This window comes from Rana temporaria, chromosome 6, assembly GCF_905171775.1.
Source record: "Rana temporaria chromosome 6, aRanTem1.1, whole genome shotgun sequence".
Lineage (NCBI taxonomy): Eukaryota > Metazoa > Chordata > Amphibia > Anura > Ranidae > Rana > Rana temporaria.
Genome location: NC_053494.1, coordinates 125,755,116 through 125,767,712, shown reverse-complemented (window position 1 = coordinate 125,767,712; position 12,597 = coordinate 125,755,116).

Below are 12,597 nucleotides of genomic sequence, written 5' to 3'. Positions count from 1 at the left end.
TGTTAGCCGACAGGAGTGGCACCAAGTGTGGTCTTCTGTTGCTGTAGCCCATTCTACTAAGGTGTTGTACATTCAAAGATGGTATTCTGCAATCTGCATACCTTGGTTGAAGTGATTATTTAAGTTACTGCTGCATTTCTATCATCTCAAATCAGTCTGCCCATTCTCTTCTGACCACTGACATCAGCAAGGCATTTTCGTCCACACAACTGCCGCTCACTGGATATTTTCTCTTTTTTTGGACCATTTTCTGTAAACCCTAGAGATGGCTGTGCCTGAAAATCACAGTAATTCAGCAGTTTTTGAAATACTCAGATAAGCCCCTCTGGCGGTAACAACCATGCCACGTTCAAATCACTTTAATTCCCATTTCTTCCCCATTCTGATGCTTGGTTTGAACTTCAGTCCTAATCACTACATTAGAGTGGCTTCTGTTGAACAGAGGGAGGTACACAGGTACCAAAATGTGTCCGGTTCCTGGCGATCCGGGCAAATTTGCAAGCTTTATTCTATTCCTAGGTTTCCTACTGCAGCATTTTTCTCCATTGTTTGTTAGAGCATACCTTCTTTTCATTCAAAATGCTTATTGTTTAGACTTGCTGGTAAGACAGAGGAAAACATCCCTTTAGGTAGGATGTGACGTGTCACATTTAAAAGGGCAAAATTATGTGTCTGAGGCCTCATACACACGACCGAGAAACTTGACAGAATCCATCAAGAAACTTGATGGGAGAGATTTTTTTGCGGAGGAAACCGGTCGCGTGTACGTTTTTCATCGAGGAAACCGTCGAGGAACTTGACGAGGAAAAAAGAGAACAAGTTCTCTTTTTCCTCGACGGGAGTCTCAATTTCCTTGTCGTGTTCCTCGTCGGGCTGGTTTTTTGACGAGAAACTCGAGCGTGTGTATGCTAAGAAACCCTCGCAAGCTTAGAATAAAGTATGAGACGGGAGAAAAAGTAGCATTTGTAATGGAGATAACACATTTTTCACGCTGTAACAGACTGAAAAGTGCAAATCGTCTCCAACCAATCTTTTTTTTAACATGCAGTAACATGAGATTAGCAAAAGCAGCCCCAAGGGCTGTGCCAGTGGAATCGAACTTCCCCTGCCATTGTATGTGTTGTACATCACCGCGTTTGAGAACAAGGAGATTATGTCTTGACAGTGTGTACGCAAAGCAAGCTTGTCGAGTTCCTCGACAAGCCTAACAAAGAACTCGTCGAGGAAAACGATGTGTCTTTTCCGACGAGTTCCTCGGTCGTTTGTACGAGGCCTAAGAAAATAAAACCCACTACAAAGGTTTACCTGGTATGTAATTGCTGATATTTTATTTTAAGGCTCTATTTTCTCAGTGCTGTGTAAACTACTCATGGGCACATTTGATTGGTTTTAGGTATATTTTTGAAAACATATAATGCTTTTATATACCCATATTTTGAAACGTGTTAAAAAAAAATGATGATGCATTGTAAGTTGTATGTATAAAACAGCAAAGAAACATAAAACATATTTAAAATGCTGTTTGAAAAACCGACTGTGCTTTTTTTCCCCCTGTTTTTAAATTGCTACGTTCCTTTTACTGCAAATAGCCCAATGTCAGTCATCCACGCTCTTCTTTTGGAAATGGTTTCAGCTATGCTATGTTTAATGTGATGCCTATGTCAAAATACAACAACAAGATAGAATGCAGACTTGAGTGACAGTTGATAAGTACAACAATACACCGAAGCTGAAAAGGGTATCAGTGTCACCACTAGAGACAAATAATGATATTCTAGTGTGGTATAGAGAATAGGTGCTGTGGATATTCATGAAGAATTTTCTTTCATGTAAAAGAAAAAAAAAATGATATACTTCAATACTATGCCATGCTGTGTATTTATAACACAATCAGACATGTTTAGCTATAAATTATATGGTACACGTCTAGTAACATTAAACTACTCTAAAAATCTTTTTTTTTTTACATTTTTAAAGTTGAACTCATAGCTCATAGTCATCCCACCTATCATGCCCCCACACATCCCACTAGAGCAGACCTGGGCAAACTACGGCCCGCGGGCCGTATACGGCCCGGCGGACCTTTTAATCCGGCCCCCCCGCCGCCGCAGCTGCCACGTTAATCACCGCGGCGGGGACACGGCGGACCTTTTAATCCGGCCCCCCCGCCGCCGCAGCTGCCACGTTAATCACCGCGCATAGACACTCCCCCTTGGACGGATCTGTCCAATCGCGAGGAAGGGGGAGTCACATAGACACTCCCCCTTGCTCGCGATTGGACAGATCCGTCCAAGGGGGAGTGTCTATGCGCAGCGGGGAAAACAGCTGTTCAAACGAACGCTGTCTGTAATGTTCCCCGCCGCGGTGATAACAGTAGGCAGGGCCGGTACAAGGCAGGGGCGGGAGGGGCGAGTGCTCTCAGGGAAGTGTGGGGTTGAGGGCTGAGGAGTGGACAAGGAGGTGAGAGAGCTGCAGTGCTGACTGTGCTGAGTGTGGCCGACCACCGACCTGACTGAGTCTGACTGACAGTGTGAGCCAGCCTCTCAGACACTGAAAGAAAAGTAAGTATAGCTGTGGCATGTGTGCTGGGGGCCTGGGGCCTGGGCAGCTTTTACTTCCTCATGGTACTGTGCACTGTCTGTCTGCATTAGTTTGTCCAGTGGCCTGCGGCTGGTGCTCAAATTTTTTTTTTTGGGGGGGGGGGGCGCAAACGAAAAAACAAACAAAAAAATTGAAGCCTCACTGTGCCCATCATATGCAGGCAGCCACTGGGCCCATCAATTGTCACCACTATGACATGCCATCAAACGCAGCCACTGTGCAATCAAACACAGCCACTGTGCCATGCCATCAAACACAGCCACTGTGCCATCAATTGTCGCCACTGTGTCATGCCATCAAACGCAGCCACTGTGCCATCAATTGTCGCCACTGTGCCATGCCATCAAACGCAGCCACTGTGCCATCAATTGTCGCCACTGTGCCATGCCATCAAACGCAGCCACTGTGCCATCAATTGTCACCACTGTGACATGCCATCAAACGCAGCCACTGTGCAATCAAACACAGCCACTGTGCCATGCCATCAAACGCAGCCACTGTGCCATCAATTGTCGCCACTGTGCCATGCCATCAAACGCAGCCACTGTGCCATCAATTGTCACCACTGTGACATGCCATCAAACGCAGCCACTGTGCAATCAAACACAGCCACTGTGCCATGCCATCAAACGCAGCCACTGTGCCATCAATTGTCGCCACTGTGTCATGCCATCAAACGCAGCCACTGTGCCATCAATTGTCGCCACTGTGCCATGCCATCAAACGCAGCCACTGTGCAATCAAACACAGCCACTGTGCCATGCCATCAAACGCAGCCACTGTGCCATCAATTGTCACCACTGTGACATGCCATCAAACGCAGCCACTGTGCAATCAAACACAGCCACTGTGCCATGCCATCAAACGCAGCCACTGTGCCATCAATTGTCGCCACTGTGCCATGCCATCAAACGCAGCCACTGTGCCATCAATTGTCACCACTGTGACATGCCATCAAACGCAGCCACTGTGCAATCAAACACAGCCACTGTGCCATGCCATCAAACGCAGCCACTGTGCCATCAATTGTCGCCACTGTGTCATGCCATCAAACGCAGCCACTGTGCCATCAATTGTCGCCACTGTGCCATGCCATCAAACGCAGCCACTGTGCCATCAATTGTCGCCACTGTGCCATGCCATCAAACGCAGCCACTGTGCCATCAATTGTCACCACTGTGACATGCCATCAAACGCAGCCACTGTGCAATCAAACACAGCCACTGTGCCATGCCATCAAACGCAGCCACTGTGCCATCAATTGTCGCCACTGTGCCATGCCATCAAACGCAGCCACTGTGCCATCAATTGTCACCACTGTGACATGCCATCAAACGCAGCCACTGTGCAATCAAACACAGCCACTGTGCCATGCCATCAAACGCAGCCACTGTGCCATCAATTGTCGCCACTGTGCCATGCCATCAAACGCAGCCACTGTGCCATCAATTGTCGCCACTGTGCCCATCAAACACAACCACTGTGCCATCACACGCAGCCACTGTGCCATCACATGCAGCCACTGTTTAATCAATTGTTATTGATTAAACAGTGGCTGCCTGTCCCCAGCGTCTGTCCCCCTCCTGTGTCATGTCCCCAGCGTCTGTCCCATGTCCCCAGCCTCTGTCCCCCTCCTGTGCCATGTCCCCAGCCTCTGTCCCCCTCCTGTGCCATGTCCCCAGCCTCTGTCCCCCTCCTGTGCCATGTCCCCAGCCTCTGTCCCCCTCCTGTGCCATGTCTATAACAAGTACTTGTACCAGTTGTCCAACAATGATATTTACTGCTTTTTATAAAGAAATACAATTGATTTTATGCAGTATTGAGTTTAGCCTTTTGGCCCGGCCCTCCAAAATATTTTTAGTTTCTCATGTGGCCCCATTGAAAAAATAATTGCCCACCCCTGCACTAGAGTAATAATAAAAAAAACACTAATATAAATGTCAAAAAATACTCACCAAGACCATGTTACCATGATGTGCCAGGTTCCAAGTCTTCTATCTTCCAGCCTGCAGAGGGAGTAGGGTTTATGGACACTTCGTATTGGCTGTAGCTGCTTGATAACCTCATAAAGAGGTGACTGGTTAGTGTGGGCCAAGAATGCAGAAGTAGATGTACTGGTTGTCACTCCCAGAAAAAACGCCACCAAGGACCAGTAATGGTAGATAAAGGTGACTATCACAATTTGTTTTTTCTTTTTGTAATAACTGCTGACTGGATGAGATGGGGTGGGATTTTACCACTTGTCTACAGGGCACTTTCACCCCCTTCCTGCCCAAGCCATTTTTCAGCTTTCAGCGCTGTCTCACTTTGAATGATGGTCATGCAACGCTGTACCCAAATGAAATGTTTATCATTTTTTTCCCCACAAATAGAGCTTTTTTTTGGGGGTATTTAATAACCTCTGCAGTTTTTATTTATTGCGCTATAAACAAAAGAAGAGGGACACATTTGAAAAAAAAACACAATGGCCCAGATTCACGTAGACGCACCTATCTTTAGGCGGGCATAGCGTATCTCAGATACACTACACGGCCGTAACTTAGTGAGGCAGGTCCTGTATTCACAAAGAACGTGCGCCCTAAGTTACGGCGGCGTAGTGTAACTGTGCCGGCGTAAGCCCGCGCAATTCAAAGTAGGCTGGTGTGGGCGTGTTGTATGCTAATGCATCGTGACCCAACGTAATTGCGCCGTCCGTGAACGAATCCCAGTGCGCATGCTCAAAATTACGCCGCAAATAGTCAATGCTTTTGACGTGAACGTAACTTACGTCCAGCCCCATTCACGGACGACTTACGCAAACGACCTAAAATACGACGATGTTCATAAGTTTCCGACTTCCATACCTATCATGACTTACCCCTGCTTTATGAGGGGTAACTTTACGCCGGCGTATGTCTTACGTAAACGACGTATCTTGATACGCCGGGCGCACGTACGTTCGTGAATCGGCGTATCTAGCTAATTAGCATATTCAACGTGGAAATATACGGAAGCGCCACCTAGCGGCCAGCGTAAATATGCACCCTAAGATACGACGGCGTAGGAGACTTACGCCACTCGTATATAGGCAACTGTGAGGCGTATCTGATTCTATGAATCAGGCGCCGAGTTGCGACAGCCCGCACTCAGAGTTACAATGGCGTATCTGGAGATACGCCGTCGTAACTCCTTTGTGAATCCGGGCCAATATTTTTTACCTTTTGCTATAATAAATATCCAATTAAAAAAAAAATTTTTTCCTCAGTTTAGGCTGATACGTATTCTTCTACATATTTATGGTAAAAAAAATCGCAATAAGAGTAGATTGATTGGTTTGCGCAAAAGTTATAGCGGGTACAAAACAGGGGATAGATTTATAGCATTTTTATTATTTATTTATTTATTTTTTACTAGTAATGGCAGCGATCTGCGATTTTTATCGTGATTGTGGTATTGCGGCAGACACATCGGACACTTTTGACACATTTTTGGGACCATTCACATTTATTCAGCGATCCGTGCTATAAAAATGCATTGATTGCTGTATAAATATGACTGGCAGGAAAGGGGTTAACACTAGGGGGCGATCAAGGGGTTAATGTGTTCCCAAGAGAGTGATTCCTACTGTGGGGGGAGGGGTCTGACTGGGGGAGGTGACCGATCGGTGTCCCTATGTACAAGGGACACACCATCGGTCTCCTCTCTCTGACAGGACGTGGATCTGTGTGTTTACACACACAGATCCATGGTCCTGCTCAGTTAATGGGCAATTGCGGGTGCCCGGCGGTCATCGCGGCCGCAGGGCACGCGCATCCGGTTCCCAGTGACGCGGCAGGCGCGCGCGCCCCCTAGTGGCTCGGGGAGGCACAACGTCATATGACGTCCGTCCAGGACGAGAGGGTCTTCGTCCCGCCATCATATGATGGCGGGCTATAGACAAGTGGTTAAGATATATAATGCATGTAAATGTGCAACTTTTTGAAAAAGTGCATTACATTTTATGACTCTTATGCTGCGTACACACGGTCGTTTTTTGTGATGTAATAAAACAACGTTTTTAAAAACGTCATTTAAAATGATTGTGTGTGGGCTTCACATCGTTTTTTGTCTTAAAAAAACGACCAAAAAAAATTCGAACATGCTTCATTATTTTATGTCGTTTTTCAAAATGTCGTTTTTTGTGTCATAAAAAATTATCGTGTGTGGGCTAAAACGATGTTTTAAACCCGTGCATGCACGAGTGCCGTCATATGTGTTGTACGTAACCGTGCTTTGCTAGAGCATTTTCAGAAAACAATGGTGTGTGGGCAATGTCGTTTTTTATGATGAAGTTAGAAAAACTTCATTTTTTTTATGATGAAAAACGTTGTTTTATTTCATCACAAAAAACGACCGTGTGTACGCAGCATTATGCTTATGAAAAAATGATGGCCTATAAGGATGATAACTTAGCACTGTTTTCGAAATGTTGGAGAATTTGGAATTCTTATAGTAAATCTCTGTCTAATTATTCTCAGTAAGCCCTATTGCAGTCTGTTTGATGGTTTTGAGTTGAATGTCAATCATACAGTTACTATTTATTAAGGAGTTTGATTTAATTATTCTGTCCCTGGAGTATAGCAATGCAGTGGGAGGTTGTGGAAATATATAGGATGACTACATGTTATATTATTTTTGTGGACATCACTATGCTTTGTTTTGGACATTGCTGTAAAATGATTGTACTTGTTTCTATTTCTCTCGATGACAAAAGTATGAGTTAAGGGTTTGATGTATCATATGGCCCTAAAGTCTATCTAAAAGCAAATCAAAATGCTATATATTGCATTTTACCAGTCCTAAGATATGGTGGCTGCATACGTTTTCTTTTTTTCTTTATTTTCACCTGGTGATCCTGCCTGGGGTGTCATGCTCATACTTTACTGTATCTAGGTAGAAACAGCATTGCTGTCTTAGGACAGGAAGCTTGTAGGGACTACAGGACATCAACTCTTTCCCCATCTTCATAATATAGAAAGGACGTTCTGTAATCCACAGAGCTGAAATGGGCAGGGCTGATGACACTGCTTGTAATTTTAGACCAGGGGAGACGAAAATATATTCTAAGAAGAATCAGCATAAGGGATATTCCACACCAAATGTAAGTTATGTCCCTTGTGCTGATTTTTATGTTTGTAATTTAGGCTGAGTTTAGGTTTTCATGTGACAATGTCATATGACAAAGAAAGTCTAAGCAGGCCAGTTGTGTTTTTTTTATATGAAAATGTTTACCTTGTTTTGCCAGCTAACATTGTAATGTGATTATAGATACCCGAATTGTCAGTTGTTATTCCAACTTGATTTATAAAAATTAAATACTATCAATGAAAGCCAAGTTCAAGAACCCCTGACAGGTATTTATTGCCATTTGTGTTTTTAATGGGCAGATTTTCTCTCAGTTTCTATGTAGGTGAAAGGGTGCCATGGGGACAGGAATGGATATCGTATGTCTTTAATGGCACAGCAGAAACATACTTTCAGTTGCTGGAATAGGAAACAGTATCTGCAATATTTTATTGATATGCTGTAAATAGATGGGTACTAAACAGGTACAGAGATAGAAGCAATAATGTAGAACAGGATCAGAATGGTAAAGAGCTTCATACACTGCAGAATAATAAAAAACAGATATCGAAGGCTGCACAAATATGGACACTTCACAGCAATATCTGTGTGGCTCTGTCAGGGTAACATGTAGTCACTATACTGTAGGACTCTATAGCAATAGAGAGTCATGCTGAGAATTCTTCAATAAAGAGTTCAGAACAATTGCACAAGCGTGCAATGCTGAACGCAAATAAAATGTATGTCCTTTTTTTCCCCACAAATAGAGCTTCCTTTTGACGGTATTTGATCATCTATGCAGATTTTATTTTTTACGCTATATACAAAAACAGACTTATGCCGCGTACACACCATCACTTTATGTGATGAAAAAAAAAACGACATTTTCTGTGAAGTAAATAACAAAGTTTTTGAAACTTCAATTTTCAAAGACGATTTTGCCTACACATCATCATTTTTTTCACAATGCTCTAGCAAAGCGAGGTTACGTTCACCATTTTTTTCCATTGAAGCTCAATTCATAACTTGCTTCTGGGCATGCGCGGGTTTAAAAACGTCGTTTTAAAATGTCGTTTTTTGCTACACACGGTCAATTTCTGTGAAGTAAAAAACAACGTTTTGAAAAACGACACATAAAATTGAAGCATGCTTCAATTTTTTTTTGTCGTTTTTTACAAGACATAAACCAAGTTTTCCCCCACACACGGTCATTTAAATTGACGTTTTTAAAAATGTTGTTTTTTTCATCACATAAAGTGATGGTGTGTACGCGGCATTACAATTTTGAAAAAAAAAAAATACTTGTTTTCCTTTCTGCTATAAAACATTCTCAATAAAAAAAAATGTAAAGAATCAAATGTCTTCATCAATTTAGGCCAATACGTATTCTGCTACGTATTTTTAGTAAAGAAAATCCCAATATATGTGTATTGATTGGTTTGCGCAAAAGTTATAGCGTCTACAAACTATGGTATATTTTATTTAATTTTTTTTTATTATTATTATTTATTGCTAGTAATGGCAGCGATCAGCGAATTATAGCGGGACTGTGACATTGCGGTGAAATAATCAGACACTGAAGTGAAACTTTTGAATTTTTTTGAGGACCAGTGACAATAATACAGTGCTTAGTGCTAAAAAATATGCACTGTCTTTGTACTAATGATACTGGCAGGGGAAGGGTTAACACCAGGGGTGATCTAGGGGGTAAATGTGTTACCTGGGTGTGATTACTAACTGTGGGGAGGTGCTTTGATTGGGGAACTGTAAAGATCCATGTTCCTGCTTAGGATTCCCCTCTCACAGAACGGTTGTCTGCCTTGTTTACATAGGCAAACTGCAGTTCTGCCTTACTCCTGAACAATAAGTGGGTCCCGGTGGACATTGCGTCCGCCAGACCCGCTGATTGGCTCCCGCTGTGTCCAATCACAGTGAGACCAGGTCACCGGCCACACGGGCATATGCCCCAGACCTGAACCTGGTACATGAACTGGCACAGAGCAACCATCCTGCCACAGTATACAGTATGTGCGTGCTACGATTCGCTAAGCGGTTAATTCTCATACTCCACATTACGTGGAGGATGCCAGGGATATGTCGTTTGCTTTTATGCTTCATTCTATAATGTGTCCTTCCTGCCATCTCACAAAGTTGGGAGGTATGGGGACAAACAGTAGCAGAAAAATTCCCCAAAGAGGTAAAAAAAAATATTCTTTACAGAAGTGCTAACTGTTCCCAATTCCACCAAAATCAGAACTGCGTGGTCTACATTGCATACTCTTAGCATTATCAGCAATATTTTTTGATTGTATTTCTAAATGTAGCATATCATTGTGCTAAAAAACTGTGTGTACAGTATATATATATTTTTTTCCTTAACTTACCGTAGCTTCCTATACTAAAACGATGTATTTAAAAGGCTTAACAGAGCTATGTTCAGATACAGTTGTTGCATTTTTGCGTGCTGTATTGATTAGAATTTAACACCCATAATTCACTCGACACTGAAACAATGTTGTCTTTATGATATGACTGCATGTGCTCTTAATGAAATAAGGTGAGTTACTATCATTTATATGAAGCATCTGTGCACATGCACCATAAAATACACAGGCCAAAGGTCACCTGCAGTCTCCAGAGTGCAGCCCCCGCAGGGAGCAGTCTAATTGGCTTGTATTGATCTACAAATTGAGGCCTTGTTTGATTAATGTTAGCTTGTAAGCTCAGCTAAGACCTCTATGCTGGGTCAAGGCTAGTTTAGGACTAGTGTTAGGTCCTTTTTAAGGCAGCTCGTGATTGTGGACAGCTTGTTAATGTCCTCCCAGGACATTGAGCTGAACTTACGCAGCTGTATGCATAGCGTTACTTCTAATGGTAACTTGATGGCCTGCTAATGCACAGAGAACAGACGTTATCGGGCTGACATGGGGAAGATTTATGTGAGATTTATTACTCCTGCAGCTAATTCTGCATGACCAGTGCATTATACCTTCCAACATTTACTCCGCACTTTGATTCCTGATGTATTATTGCTTGGCGTGGCTGATACACAAGATTTACAAAAGTTTATAAAAGCTTGCATGTCATTTAAATTGTAACTCCTACAGATAAACCATTGCATTTATCTATAAATTGACATTAAACACAGCTTGTGCTATAATAAACACAGGGAACACTGTATAAAGCAATATGCTTGTTAGAGTCACTTCAAAGGATTTGCATTATGTATTAACAAGGAGTCAAAATGATGTAGCAATAATATATGCAAATAAAGCTCTTGTTTATTTTCATGATATCATGCTTGCTCATGCATCTACATGTTTATTTATATACTTAGCTTGGGATTTTGATGTGGCATTCACTGAAAGGATAGGAAGTTCCTTTTAGAGTAATGTTGGATAGACATGGGCCAGTATAATGTACCAGCTTCAGCACAGCAATGCAATTACATGGCATTCTTTGGTATCTATCTATAGGCTTCATGCCCATGGACGTTTTTAACTTCAATACTTTTTTTTATTGTTTCCATACAAATACAAAGAATAATTTACAAATCCGTTTTTCTTTTTTCCATACTTAGTGCATTTTATGTGCATACAGGAGATTAATTACAATCATTAAAAGTGTCCATTCATCCCATTCCCCCCGTCCCCTCCCTCCCTCCCTCCTATCTTACTTTAAAGTGCATACACGTTTTTAATTCTATTCTTTTCCTTAGATTATTACCCATCTTTCCTTAATTTAAAGTGAGCGACCTATTTTACATAACCACTGTTCCCATATTGCTTTAAATTTTTTGAGGTTACCCCTTCTAATCCATGTTCCCCTTTCCTTCCCAATTGTGCTATTTATTACATTAAACCATTCCTCTACTGTGGGTGGATTTTGTGCTTGCCATTTTAGTGCTATTAGTTTCCTCGCCTCAAACAGGCATCTTTTAACTGCTTCTAATGTATCCCTCTGCCCCATTCTCTCCTCAATACATCCTAATAGGCAGACCCTAGCTTCAAGTTCCAAAGTAATACCGAAAGTTGCATTTATAGTGTCCAGAATTCCAACCCAATATCTATGCAACTTTGGGCATTTCCACATCATGTGGATGAGGTCCCCTGTATCTTGGCATCTGGGACATTTGTCATCCATCTTCCATCCAAATCCATATAATTTCTTTGGGGTATAATAGACCCGGTGTAGGAGAAATAAATGGGAGACCCGTTGTGACGGGGCTAATGAGACCCTTATCCCTAGTTCCAGTATCCTATCCCATTGGTCATTCGTTAAAGGTCCAATATCCTCCTCCCATCTCTGTTTGTTCCTGCTCAACTTCTCTTTTCCTATTAGCTGATCACTGATCTGTCCATATAATTCTGAGATAAGACCTTTCAGAACCCCCGTCTTGATTAGTCTTTGGAGATGCGTGAGCTTTTGCCAGCTTACCGGCTGTAATTTAAATTGGGCTTGTAGTGCATGTCTAACCTGTAAATAAGTAAAAAACATGGAGTTTTGGATGCTAAATTCACTGCTTTGCTCTGAAAAGAGTTTTAATGTGCAACCTGTATACAATTGTGCCACTCTGGTTATCCCCCGTTTCTCCCATTCTTTTAGTTTCCCCATAGCCAAAATTTCTTTTAAATTATTGTTATCCCATAATGGGGAATATTCTGTTAATCCTTTATAGCCCAAAGCTAATTTTACTGCTTGCCATATTCTCACCACCATCTTTACTGTTGGATTTTTCACCGAGAAGGAGTTGGCCTCTAAGGTCTCTATTACAGATCTATGGGGAGATTTTAAAAACAAGCTGTAAAGCTAGGTCGGACGCCTGGAAAAAGCGGCATTAAAAACACAATTTTTACCACGTTTTGTATTAGCGCTTTTGCATGTATTTTCACGTTAGTGTTAAGTAGCGTTTTT